General features: G+C 36.6%; 1 pseudogene; it reads right to left on the reverse strand.

The window, feature by feature from the left end:
* Positions 1–672: 672 nt before the first annotated feature.
* LOC123241486 lies at positions 673–2923 on the reverse strand (annotated as a pseudogene).
* Between the last annotated feature and the right edge of the window lie 12273 nt (positions 2924–15196).

Raw genomic sequence — 15196 nt, forward strand, 5'->3', positions numbered from 1 at the left:
GAATGGGTGTGAGCCTGTTAGCTTGAGTTCTGATAATTGTTAGCTGTGTGACACTGAGCATGTCACCTAAGTCTAATTTTCAGTGTCCTCACCTATAAAATTGGAGTAATAATTTTGCTTTCATTACACAGGACCTGAAGTTGGAAGAGACCTTAACAATTGTCTAGTTTCGAGCTCTCGTCACTGTTCAGAAGTTTTAGTTGTGTCTGACTTCTTTTGTGTAGGGTTGTGCGTGTGTGTGTGTGTGTGTGTGTGTGTGTGTGTGTGTGTGAGTGTGTGTGAAAGCTTCAATAGTTTCCTTATTTATATGTTCATTCCCAATAGAATAAAGTTGTACATAGCAGCAGTTTTTACAATAGGGGAAGAGGCAAAGGAAGAAAGTCTATTGAAGTACTTTTTTTTTAAAGGCCATTATCCAGTAGCAAAGAAGAATGAGAATCAGAATAACAGTCTATAGAAATATCTGAACAAAATTTATTTAGGTATATAAATAAGTTCAGGAAGTTTTTCATTAAGATACAAAAGTCACTTCAGGATAGAGTAAAAAAAAGTAAGTTCATATAACCCCATTTTCCATAACAGGACCAAGTAAGTGGTCTACAGTGGTGCTTTTCTGTTAACTGTCTGGTTTATTTTGTAGGCTGTCATCACAGGAAACACAGTCTCTTGAAGTTACAATCGAGGGGCTCCATCATCATCTGGCATTTTTTCTATGTTATACCTGTGGTTGGAAATGTACATGATGGGAACTCCAGGGATCTTCTAGATTCTTCACTTAAGGTCTTGCTCAACTGTAGCCACAATATAACATTTAGGCTGAGTGACTCTCTGGACCAAGCAATCATCTGCATATGTTCCTTTGTGTGAGCATGGCAAATGTTCAAATCGTGGGTCTTTGGCAATGCTCAGGGCTACTCGGTATTTCTGTCCCAGTTTTTCTATTTCAGCCATTACACAGTCAGTTATGAAAAGAATGCATTTGGCATACAGACAATCTATCATTGATTGCACTAAGTCCAGCTTGGCTTTGATGGAGAAGTTGATAAAGTTGGTATCAACCAGGATGTAGTAAGGGGGTCCCAACTGTGTGTTGTATTGGAAGAATAAGCAGGATGGGTGCTGCCAGGGGACTTCTCTTTCTTCAAGAGCACTGGGATCTTTCTTCTCTTTCTTTTTTGGTTTTAATCGATCTTTTTCTTTTAATCTTTCATCTCGGTTAACTAAGCATTTGCTTCATGGTTGTATATTTCCTCACTTACTTTTGTTTCCCCACGTTAAGAGATTCATTCCCACTCCCTGTGTCTGACTTCTCGTGACCCCGTTTGAGATTTTCTTGACAAAGATACTGGAGTGCTTTGTCATTTTCTTCTCTAACTAATTTTATAGGAGAGGAAATGGAGGCAAACAGAGGTAAGTGATTTTCCCAGAGTCACACAGCTAGATTTGAACTCAGGAAGATAATTCAACTATGCCACCTTGAAAACTGAGAAGTGAAGGAACTTGCTCACAGTCACACAGGTAGTGAGTAACACAATTTGATCCTAAGGTTGCTGACTCCAAGTATGGTGTTATTTCCACTGGACCATTATGCTTTAGTACTAAATAGCTAGTGCAGCAGTATCAGTCACTACCATCATCATCAAAATTCAAGGTGTATTCAGTACCAGGAAGGATGGTGAAGGCGCTTTGTAGAAAGGGACACTAGGAGAATTAGAGCTCTTGCCTGCTAGAAGTTTGCAATCTAGGAGCCAAGTCATATTTTAGAAATCTGATTAGAAATTTCTGGTGAATTTAGAGTTAAATACTAAAGCAAAAATATGTGACTTGAAGCACCCAAAGCTCCACTCTTGGGAAAAGCTGTGCCATTAAAAGAAATCCTAAGAACCAAGAGTCTTAAAAATGAAATGAAATGAAATTAGTGCTATATGTCTAGTGCTGTGATTTCTTTTTATTTTTTTCCCCCTCCAGAGAATCTTTCACTTTACAAAGTCCTTAGGATGAAAAGTAGGAGGATAAAAGGAATTCAAAGGATAGATTTTAAAATGACTACTTTCAATTTCCTAATCCCTGTCTCCATAAATACCTTGGCCCATTTAGCCACAAGCTGGATGGCATTTCTTTGTACATTTTACCTTCAGTCTTCATTATTTATTTATTTGATTATTCATTCATGCATTTATTTGTTTGTTTATTTAGACTTTAGCAGAAGTCACATTAAACACTAGCATTTTCATGTTGGTTTTCCACTTTTAAATATTTATAAGTAGAAATGATCAATGTTACATAACCTTAGTCATTCTGTAATGTAGAATGAGAGAAACAATCATGCTTTTTAAAGGTAAGAGAAAATAATTAAAGTGATTTAAATAGCATTTTTAAAATGCTGTCACCAGATAGAGTAGTTAGGCCAGGGTCTTTTAAAGTGGAATATAAAAAGCTTTAGTAAAAATCTCCAGGCAAATTACAAAGCAAAGCCTGAAAAAGCAAATATAATACATACAGAAGCTTTCTTTCCAGAAAGGAAAAATCACTTTTACTTCTTATAACCAGAGGAAGAGAAAGAACTCAGTTGCTATAAATGGTTCCTAATTGCTCATGTTCCCTGTCCCCAAAAGATTTCTCCAAGGCTGGGAGAGGGCAGTTTTGCTCTTTGGTGAGAATGTACCTGTTTTCTGGAGAAGGTTTCTCCCCTAGATTTGCCTCATCTCAGTTTCACCCCAGTGACAGGAAACTGATTTCTGATTTCTAGGCTATTAAAATCAGCTTACTAGTACCTTATGCAGTATTATAGATAACTGGAAAATAAGTTAAAGCCTTCGCTTTATGGCTATACAATGCTCCTCTAACCAGATTTCATCAGATTACTCAGTTGAATGCTAATAATTTCTAAGACATAAGATTGCAGATCCCAAGTCTGAGCCATCTTTGACCTTTTCCTGATGTGCCAAAATGTCACGGCAAGGTTAAATAGCATATGCCTTTGACTCAGTTGTCAGATGTTACCAATAGATTGCCTTCCAAAGGAAAGTAGTAGAGGTGTCATAGACATTTTGAGGACCATATGTTTGAGGCAATAAAATGCCTGCCAGGACTATTTTCTATTTCCAAATGAGGTAAATAAACCTGCTCTTCTCCCAAAGTTGTAAAAACATTAAACATACATACACACATACAGAATGTCACTTAGTGCCTAACTCTCAAGCTGCTCACCCTCTTTCTTTCTATTCTGTGATGCCTCACTTCCAATGTGTGATAATGGTCACAATTTCCCTTATCTCTTCCTTGAACTTTCAAAAGTTTTTTTTTCCTTACATTTTTCATTTTCACTAAATTTTCTTGGAGAACAGAGTTATTCATGTCTAAGTATCTTCTCAATTAAGCCAGATAAAATCGAAATTTTTTCAATTCAGTTAGTTAATAAACCTTTACTATTTAGAGTAGAAATGCAGATGAAAACATTGCTTATCACTTGCTTATTTGGGTATATTATTTGGGGTTTTGTTTTTATAAAATTATTCTCTTACAAAAATGAATAATATGGAAATATGTTTTGAGTGATAAAACATGTATAACTCAGTTGAATTGCTTGTCAACTCCGGGAGAGAGGAAGGAAGGAAGGAAGGACACAACATAAATTGTGTAATTTTGGAAAATTTATGTGCAAATTTGTTATTAGATTAAAATAAAGATAAAACTGAAAAAAAAGTCACTATCTGGAAACATTTTGTATCCTCAATATCCAACCATTAGAATTTAAGCCCCATGAACACATGGACTATTTTATTTTTGTATTTGTTTCCTCATTAACCATCATGAATCTTTGCAAATAATGTTTAATAAAAGTTTATTCAATTCACAATAAAAACAAACCAAAAAAAAAAACTTTTACTGAATGCTTACAAAGTGCCTGGCTGTGTGACCTTAGGCAAGTCATTACCTCTGTTTGCCTCAGTTTCCTCAAGTATGAAATGAGCAGGAGAAAGAATGGCAAACCACACCACGATCTTTGCCAAGAAAAACCTGAATGAGGCCACAAAAATTCAGACATAACTGAAACCACTGAACAACAACAAGCTAAAGAAAGAGTAGACCTCTTCTCAGGTGACATCAGAGAGGAGCCAATGAGAAATATGTGGAAGCAACATCAGAGACACTAAAGAGAAAAAAGCCCAATGGGATCATTAACAAAGAGCAGCAAAGCAAACACATGAACAAAGGGCCAAAGTTCAAGGGAAAAGATAACTCCTGCCATGCCTTCACTGGCTCTAAATTACCTGAGGCATATGCTGTTCCAACCAAAAGCATCACTTAGAAAGGCTCACAGAGTTAGCACTGGATCATAGAGGTCCTCTAGATCAACTCCCATAATTTTACAGAGAAGGAAAATGCAAGTCACAGAAAGCAGGAGTAGGACAGAGTTAGAACTTGAACCCCAGTCCTCTCCAACTACAAATCTCCCACTTGGAAGCATGCTGCTTCCAAGCATACCGCAGTCTGCATATTTCCTGTCACATATATCCCTTGTATGTATGATCCCCATCTAGATGTTCTCTGGTCATTCATGTGCCCTTTATGTGTCCACTTTTCTTGGTGGTATGTCACTTATTTTGTAAAGCTGATCGATTAAACCTCCTTGCTTTGAATTAATGCATTTTCTTTTTTACCTAGTAAAAATAAACATTACTAAATACTATATATCAATCAATTGATCGATCCATACATGTATCTACATATGTGGATGTATGTGTATATGAATGTAAAAGTACCTATATCTGTGTTTCTGTGAATGTATATATGTACACACATATATGCATGTATATATCCATGTATCTATCTAACTATATAAGAGTAAGGCAACTTACTTGAATTCAGACTAGAAGTTATCCAGGTCAAACTTTTGTTCCTAAGAACAAGCAATAATTTTGTTTTGATGTGATTCAAAGGAAAGCTCATAAAAGCAACATGTACACTGAAGATAAGATTTCCTTGTTTTCTATGGAAAGAGCAGTCTTTTCAATTGAGTGGATCACAAGGAAATTGTTCAATACTATGAGGAATATAGCAAAAATATTTTTGTTAAGGAATATCTCAAGTCATTGAAAAAACATTATTTGATTCCCAAAGATAACATAGAGATGTCTTCCACAGTATACTTTTTTTTTAAAGGCCCATTTTGGTCATTATCTTTAGTATTTCTCAACCATCTCAGCTCATTCTGCATTCAAGCATTGCTAACACTATTCTAGTTAGGGGGTGTAGAGGATAGAATGCTAGAGGTGGAGTCAGAAAGACTGAGTTCAAATCCTGTTTCAGTACTAACTAGATTTGGTGACCCTAGGCAAGACACTTTAAAAAAAATCTCTCTTTGCCTTAGTTTCCTAATTTGTAAAAAAGAGAGAGAGAGAGAGAGAGAGAGAGAGAGAGAGAGAGAGAGAGAAATAATAACACCTAGAAATTTAAGCCTAGAGAGGGTAAATGGATGGTCCATTATCACTGGGAATGTAGCCAGAAAGTTTCTGAGTTACCAATAGAATCTTTTGGACTTTCAGTCTAACACTCCATCCATGATTTGACAGCCTCTTAGGTCCTTTTCTTGTCAGGAAGAGATGTTCATTCCTTAGTATAATCCTTGCTTCAGAGGGTCAGTTGTATGGGAGTTTCTTCTCACAATTTATTAATGCCCTTAGACTTCATGAGGGGGTGCAGGTGAAGAATAGTAGAGAAGAGAAATCCTGGCTTCCCCAGGTTCAAGCTTCAAGGGAAAATGTGTGCAATTCCAATCTCTCTACAAATACATGAAATGAAAATTACTCTGGGAAGAAACTGATAATAGTATTTTCAGAATTTCCAGATTGACTTTTTCCCAGAGTGTTAAAACAAAGAATTCAAAAGTCAGATAAGGATGGCATTAACCATGAATTGGTGTGGCCTCTTTCTCAAGACTTGTTAAAAAAAAAAAAGATAATCAAAACTTAACTACCCTTCCAATCACCTTATTCTCTGACTATTGCTTCTTTCTCAAATTTCTGTGCCCTTAATGTAGCTTGGCTTTTGTTCTCCACCTCCACCCCACCTTTCCCCTAAAATCTATTTAAGCAGCTGCTTTTCTCTAGCTCAGTAGAAGTTCCAGAGCTGAACCTCTATGTGTCTTCCCATATTGTAATTCCAAAAATACTGCTTTGTGCGGTTTTCTTGATTATAATCTCCTTGCCTCTATTAAAAACCCATTATTATAACTACTTTGGTCCTTATGTATTTTTTTTAGGTTCACATATTGAAGGCCCCACAAAGATTCAAAGTCTCATGCCTGGCTCCTTGCTGAATTGACCTCCGGATGCATGACATCCATAGGAACTAATTGGTTCCAGCTTTGGTTCAGTTTGCAGGTTGTCTCGAGTAACTAATCTCTCTAATTCTGAACTCAGTAGATTGGGAGTCAGACCTAGAAAACAGGAGGTCCTGGATTCAAATGTGGCCTCTGATACTTCCCAGCTGGGTGACCTGGACAAGTCACTTAACCCTAATTGCCTAGCCCTTCCCATTTCTCTGCCTTGTAACCAACACACAGTATTGATTCTAAGATGGAAAGGAAGGCTTTAAAAAATTGAATAGTAATTAGGAGTTAATTTTGAAGCAAAAAATTGTATAAATATATGTATATTTTAAACTTTACCTTCTGTCTTAGAATTAGTATTCTTAGCTCCAAAAGATGAAGCCCTTTTACTCTAGAGCCATGCTGGCATGCATTCTGGAGGGGATTACTCCCTTCCCCCTCTCCACATATGCCTGAGGACATATTTTCACATGACCCACCCCTCTTTCCTGCAGCCCAGGAGAAGCCCTTCCTCCCTCTGCTGTCTGGAGTAAGGGGTTGCTCACATGCAGAGTGAGGGTTGCATTTGGACACTCGGTCTCTGAAAGGTTCACCATCACTGCTCCAGAGGCACCATCAGCTAACTAATGTGCTGTTCTAATGTGTAGCTCAAGAAACAAAATTTGATCTTGAACCAAACAGAAGATATCTTCTTTGTGATATCTGTTTTTAATCTAATGATCTAAGCATTGTCGATATTCCTCTCTAATTGATTAAAAGTTATTAACCTCTACTTTATATTTTTGATTGATGAAATTGAGCTATCTGGGCTTTCTGTGACAATTGTAATACAGAGTGAAATCCTATCCTTACATCGCAAAAACATGACACCATTTCAAGCTTGTATTTTGTTTCCATAATTTCTTAGTCATTTCCTCTTTCTGTCTCAGTGGTCTGTATTGATAACAATACTTTTGTTTCTACCCCCAGGGATCTTCAATCAACTGTTCTCTACTATGCTTCCAAGTCTGGTTCCTGGGTTTCCTCAAATCAGTTTCATCACTTAATGTTCACATCTTGCTTTTTTTTTAATTTTAATTTTTAATATTTTCCCATAGTTACATATTTCATGTTCTTTCCCTCTCCTCCAAACTCCCCTAACTCCCCTTAGCTTACACACAATTCCACTGGGTTTTACATGTATCATTGATTAAGACCTAATTCCATATTATTGATAGTTGGACTAGAGTTATCGTTTAGTGTCTACATCCCCAATAATATCCCCAATAGCCTATGTGTTCAAGCAGTTGTTTTTCTTCTGTGTTTCTCCTTCCATAGTTCTTCCTCTAAATGTGGCTAGTTTTCTTTCTCATAAGCCCCTCAGCCTTGCTCTGGATCCTTGAATTGCTGCTAGTAGAGAAGTCTGTTATGTTCGATTGTACCACCACATCTTGCTTTTTTGAGGGCATATTAATTCTTTCACATTCAACATTAGTAAATGACTTCCAATTCAGGAACCACCTTTAACATCCAACATATTGTTAGATAATAAATATTAAATTGGCTTATTATTCTTCATCCTTTTTCTCATCTTCCCACCACCAAATCCTGATCTGTGGTTTTCAGTAAAAGGCATCTGGGGCTGAATTCCATTTTAAACATTTCTATTACTTTGCCCCCATTCACTCAGGTCTTACAATAACTCTGCAATGTCAATCCAAGTTTATACCAGGTTCATATTACATTATTTCTAATGTAGAGGAAAATGGAGCTTATTTTTCAAAGGACTGAGGAGAAAATAAAGTCAGCATTAGGGTGCTTCACTGAAGTCAACTGCTGGCAGATAATTTGGGGAGTTAATGTCAAATCAATAAGATTATATCATTTGACATTTAATTTCTGATGATGAATTCAGCTTACTTAGAATCTGAATTGAGATCCTACAATAAGAGTGGCCAAAGAAGAATTTCCATGGACTCCCTTTGTTAATTAATTTGAGCTTCTCATTTAACTGTTCACAAACTAGAAAAGAAAAATTTTTTTTCTAGTCTCTTCTGTTCTTAATGTCACCTTCCTGCTATCACAACTCAGGATGACTTGCATCCCTTTTTGCTTTTGTGGATTCCTATCAGATTGCTTTATTGTAAGCTGTGACAGTCATATAAAGAGACTCACATCTGGAAAAAAAAATGGTAGCACCCTTGAGAGCGATTTTCCTATTTCCGTTCAACAGATCCTACCCTCAATGAAAATGATTCTATTTACACAAGCATTGTTATTAAGAAATCTATAAACATGGCATCTTTTGCCTTTCATGGGCCATGAAAATGGTTTAGGTTTAAATAGCCTAATAACCATGCCTTGGTTATTACTGATTATATTGTTAGACATTGAATCAATAAGGAAGCACCATAATGAAAATAGTTTCCCTGATCTCATAATTCCTTGAGAATGTGGTAGTAGGTACAAACAGTACTGAGCAATTCAAGTGTAACAGATACAGTTAAAAACAGGACTCAAGAATTACATATAAATTATAGTCATTGAATGTTATGTCATTAACTAAAAATTTGCCTTTTTAACTATTCTTAGAATGAATTTCCAGATTATGGACAAATGGGTATTTTTTTAATTTTTTTGAAGACTGAAATTCCCTTACCTTGCCTTAAATGGAAGGACAGAGTCTACTCAACAGTCCAATACCACTATTGATTGGCACAGGAACTTTAATCTGCTCTGTTTCAAGCCTGAGTCGATTGACTCCTTATTTGGCAACCTGGTTCTCTCTTTGCTTTTCCCTCTTGCTCTTAGCCCACTGAAGCCCCAAACTCCAAAGCTCAATAGGTCTTCTAGTCTCAGTCTCCCAGGTAGTTAGGATGATAAGTATGTACCATTGTTCCTGGCTTAAGAGTACTTTTTTTTTTCTAATTGAAAATGATAAGTATTTTTTTATAGCCTAATTAATGGAAAAATGCAGTCTGACAAATTTTTTGAGGTTCTATCATGTGAAAAATGCTATATGAAGGAGTATGGGGAAAATAGTGATGAACAAAGGATGGTCCAGATATTTAAAAGTTTAAGCCATTAAGTAAGATAGAGCCCACACATAAACATCCATAACACAAGGTAGAATGTGACAAGTACAATAAGCCTGGTAAGAAGAGAGTGACCTAGATCTGAGAGTCACAATTTCCTATAATGGTGGATTTAAAGCTGAAAGAGAACTTAAGAGAACATACAGTTTTGCCATCCTTTCCATTTTAATTAGATAATAACTGTTAAACTGATTTTTCATTCTCCAACCTTCTTTTTAGTTTCCTCCCATCAAACCTTAGTGCTACGATTCAGGAAAAGATAGAACTTAGAGCCCAAAGATTTGAATTTGAATCCAGCTCTTATTCTGTGAAACCTCCTTGAGCCTAAGTTTCTTAGTCTGTTAAAGATGGTGCTTAGATTAGTGGTTCCCAGCTATGGAAAACCAGAGAAGAGAATACTTTTATCTGAATAGAACAAAGAAAGGTTTAGTGAGGAGTTAATGTTTCATCATAGGGTGTTAAAATTTCATTTTATTTTATTTTCAGTATAAAATTCTCCTCCTACCTCTCTTCTCCCCAACTGAGAATGAAAAAAAAAAATTCCAAACCCATTTTAAATTCGTATAGTCAAGAAAAACAAATTCCCACATGAGCCAGGTTACCATAGTTTTGTCTTTTTTTAAGCTCTTTCCTTCTGTCAATATCAAATCTAAGAAGAGTGCCAAGAACTAGGCAATTGGGATTAAGTGACTTGCTCAGGGTCACACAGCAAAGAAATAAGTATCCAAGGTTGCATTTTTAACCAGGTCTTCCTCACTCTGGGCCTCATGCTTGTAATAAGGGGATTTTCAGGATGTAATATGGGACTGAAGCTAGGGGTGATAGCTGGTAGGAATAGGGAATGAGGCAAGGCAAGGGATCCAAGGCTGGAGGTAATCAAGGGACTAGGCTATAGGTAGTAGCTGGTTGGAATAAAGGATAGGCACTATGGATAAGGGTTTGTGAATCCCTAAGGTAATATAGTGAATGAAGAGAGTACAATGATGAAGGTTGGTAGTTGAGGTAGTAGGAGAAATAAGGAAATGTCCGAGTTTAGGGAGTATAACACTGAGGTAACAAGGGTTGCAAGGGAGAGGATGAGTTAATCTAAGGCAGGCAACAGCAGCAGCAGGGAAACACAGACTGGGACCCAGTTAGAGACAAACACTGAAGGGAAATAGACTGAGCCCTTCAAGTAAAAGGATACTTTTACAAAGCCAGGTTAGAGCCAGCCAAGAACAGCTTGGAACTGACTCGAGGCTTTAGTCAGTTTCACAGGAAGGGACTGGAAGGAAATATTGAATTTACACTTCCTTCAAAATGGATAACCTCAGCTTCCCTCAAACTCCAGAGAGTATGTTATTCCTCCCTCTCTTCCTCCCTCTCTTATTAATCTACTAATGAAGTAACCAGAAGGTCTTGATTAAATACAAACGGGGTTTATTGTCTTTTAGAATAGATTGGCAGGGTAGAAGGATACAAGGTAGCCCTAATAGCTGCTTAGAGAAACTTCAGGTGTGGAAAGGGAGACAGGAATGTGAGACTGAGAAAGGACCTGCCTTAACTCAGCTCTCAGATGGGTTTGTAATCAATGGGGTTAGGAAAGTTGGATACAAAGATTCAATATATAATTTGTTGCAAGGGTAAGCCCTATTTGATTATTTAAAATATCAAGTTTAAGCTAACACTCCAAACTACCCTCCTTTCAAACCCTCACAGGAATTCAGGCAGGGAGAATGAAGGGGGAATAGGGTATGGTAGGGAGATTCAAAGGAATTAGTTAAATTAACAAATCTAAAAAAAAAAAAATGCAAAATATAGACCAGGTTTTAATCTCAAGAAGGAGCTCAGATGGACCCTGGTTCTATCCACGAGTCCCAAGACCAACTGAACTCTTCCCAAGATTCTAAAATCCTTAACTGACAGAATGAATTCTGCAAAGCCTGCAAAACTGTTATGTCCCCCTCTCTGTACCACATGCTCTATGCTGTGTTCTACCTAGTAGGCTCAACCATAGGCTTTTGACAAGGAGAAAGAGAGGTGAGCAATCCTAAGAGAGGTTGGAAGATAATAATGGCAATGAGTTAGGAAAACAAGAGGCTAATTGATGTGGGGAATACTTTGATGAAAGAAAATAACAAGAGATTAAACCTGAAAGGTAGGTAAATTGGGGATGAATTTGGAATACCTTGAAAGTCAAAATTTATTCTGTAGTTAATGGAGAATCATCAAAGTTTTTTACATGAAGAATGACAGGATTAAAGCTATGTTTTTAGAAGATTTTCAACATTTAAGGTACCAGCAGGATCAATAGGTAAGCAATCTAATTGGATATATAGGTCATAAATCTGGGATAGAAATTAGGACTAGTATTCTGGTTTGGGGATTTATATGAGCATGTAATTCTAGATTTAAAGCTGAAAGAAACCCTGGAATACATATACTTTTCCATTGCCCTCTTTCTTACAGATGAAGAAACTGAAATCCAGAGAGTTTCTGTTACTTGTTTATATAGTTACTGAGGTATAAAGCAGAGCTGAGATTCCAATCCTGCTTCTAGTTCCAGGTTTCCTCCCTAGAAGCAGTCTTCTTCAAAGTCACTTAAGGGGTAGAAACAGAAATATGTGGTACCCAGAGATAAGAGCTGGAGGCATGGAAGTAGCTTTAATATCTGCATTTATAAATAGGCACTTTTTAGGTTTTATTGTTGCTGGGTTTGTGTATTTGTTTTTCCCTCCACTTAATTATATACCATACACAGAATTACAGGGTGAGTCAACAATGGAGAAAAATAAAACTATTTGCAAATCAATTACTCAGCTATCAGGTTGGCAAATAGGCTATGCAATCTAGTTTATAAAAGAGGTAAAATAGCCACCCATTAGGGGTTCAGTTAGTCAATTCATCTCATGAACCAAGTCACACTAAGCATTTGTTACAGTTATTTGTTAACAAAATGAACCCAGAAGGTTGAACTGACCGACCAAGAACATATAGCTAAGGTCTTAAAAAAACAAACAAACAAACAAACAAAAAAACACCATAATGGGTTACTGAAATGAGCTGAGGAATGTATTTCCTCAGACACGATTTTTTTTTAAAGGTTCAATCACATTTGTCTTGGATGTCTAAGTGGCATGATATAAAAGTAGATTAACACATAAGCACATAAATAACTTTAATTTAAAAATCAATTAATCAACAAGAATATATAAAAAGTGAAAAGTGTTTATTTAAAATCTTATCTTTGGGACAACTAGGTAACTAAAAAGCCAGACCTGGAGAGGGCTCAAATCTAGCCTTAGATACTTCCTAGCTGAGCGACCCCTAGGCAGGTAACTTAACACTGATTGCCTTACTAATCTTCTGTCTTGGAACCAATAGATTCTAAGATGGAAAGTAAGAGTTAAAAAAAATCTTCTCTTCACCTTTCTTTAAGCCACCTTTCCCTCTTCTTTCCCACCCATCTCAGCAAAATATCTCATCTCATATTTTAATGATAAAATCAAGGCACTCATGAATGAGTTCTTGCTTCTCTATTTCCACACTTAAAATCATCTCAAGTAAAAAGTATTTATTTTGGTAACAAGTATTTTTTAAATTAATCTACTCTTTCCACTTCTCTCAACTCCCCACCCCACTGTCATCACGGAACAATTCTTATTTTCTTTAAATCCTCCAATATATAGCAACATAGTTTGGTAAAACAAATTTCTCTCTAGCCATGTCTTAAATGTATGTTTCTTTCTGCATTTTAAATTTATAATATTGATCAGGATGTATGTCATGTTTCACCTTCATAGTTATTACTCGAAAAATAAATATAATATAACAAACTATTTAAAAATCTCAATATAGTCATCATCTCTTTATTTTTACTCCAGTCAGGTTGCAGGAGGCCATCAAAGTTCATGATGTTCGCACAGCCCCTCATGAGTTCTGGAACCTGCAAAGCAGGTGTCAGGAGGATGGATATCTCTCACTCAATTTCCCCTATGTGACTCTTTTCTCACTAGCATTCACTTTTTACTGAAACTATTGCATTCAGTATCCTTATTCAGCTCCAGGGAGACACAGAAAAACAATACAGATTTATGGCAAGAACAACCACAGTCACAGACTACTCACTATCCCAAAATAAACCCCTAAACAAACCCCCATAATACAGAAACTTCCACTAGAATCATCCCTGCAATAAACCAGCGGTTAGTGAGTTAATGCAAGTTTCTAAATTCCCCAGCAAGAATGTACCTGGCCTGGATTTGCTCCCAAACTCCCACTGACCAAGAAAACAGTGAGTTAGTGAGTTACAAGGAAAACAGGGGAATGACAAATTAGCACAGAATTACCCTTCCAGAACTGCATTCTTATTAACCCTAGCAGAAAGAACAACAAACTTACCTTTGAAGAATAGTGAAAAATGAAAGAATATAATTGGAACAAAATGTGGACCAAACTGATATTATTGTATCTTACTTGATGTAATCAACTACCATAAGTATCTTCTTGATTAATGATAGGTCTGAATAGCATAAAGTAAGAATATGCATGATTTAATTAGTTAAAATATAATCAGCCATTATGCTTAGCTTGGAAATGATGTTCTTGCACCTTACAGATGGCTGAAAATAAAGTTCCAACTAAGCCATTCTGTAATGAATAATTTTTGACAAGCTTACTTCTTTGTTTAATCACAGTAGGATAATTAGTAAATGCCAATCATATGATATTTCAAAAATTAATGTGTGATTTTTGATGTATGGCAAAATCAAAACCTGTATGAGATCATAAAGAAAAAAAGGGTATAAAAATAAAAATCAGCAGATGGCATCAGAGAATAGCCTCTCCAATTTCACTTGCACTCTGGCTCAGTTTCATTTCATTTTCCCACGCCATCCCACTTCCAGAGACCCCCAAGTGAGGAGCAGACTCTTCACAAAAAGTGAATCATTTTTTTTGCCAAGGAAAACCAAGCCTGGAGTCTGTCTCCTTAGATGATATCTAATAGGATCTCATATCTTTCCCAGTCTATCATCATCTCACTCTAATCTTCAGTCTCTGACCACTTCCTTTCCAACTGCCTAAAGAATTCTTCAGATCTGATCCATCCTTTAAAGTTTAAAAAAAATTCTTCCTTTAACTTTGGTGTCTTTATATCTCTTTTCCTTTTTCACACCCAAGCTCCAAGAAAAATCCTCCTGCTCTCATTGTCTCCACTTCCTTACCTCTTACTCACTTTTCATCCCATTACAATCTGGCTTTTGACTCCATAATTCCACTGAAACTGCTCTCAGCAAAATTCCTAATGATAGGCTCAATCAAGAAGCCTTTTTTCATTCCTCTTCTTGACTTTTCTCCATTGTTCGACACTGTTGATAATCCCTCCTCCAGGAGTTTTACTTTCTTGAGTTTTATGACACCACTCTCCTGGTTATCCTTTTTTTTTAAATTTAAACATTTATTAATAATCATTTTTAACATGGTTACATGATTCATGCTCCTACTTTCCCCTTCACCCCCCACACTCCCCTCACCCATGGCCGTCGCACATTTCCACTAGTTTTGTCATGTGTCCTTGATCAAGACCTATTTCCAAATTGTTGGTGGTTGCATTGGTGTGGTAGTTTCGAGTCCACATCCCCAATCATGTCCACCCCGACCCATGCGTTCAAGCAGTTGCTTTACTTATATGTTTCCTCTCCTGCAGTTCTTCCTCTGAATGTAGGTAACGTCCTTTACCATACATCCCTCAGAGGTGTCCTGGGTCATTGCGGTGCTGCTGATACAGAAGCCCATTACATTCGATTTT

This window comes from Gracilinanus agilis, chromosome 3 (genome assembly GCF_016433145.1).
Source record: "Gracilinanus agilis isolate LMUSP501 chromosome 3, AgileGrace, whole genome shotgun sequence".
Classification (NCBI taxonomy): Eukaryota; Metazoa; Chordata; class Mammalia; order Didelphimorphia; family Didelphidae; genus Gracilinanus; species Gracilinanus agilis.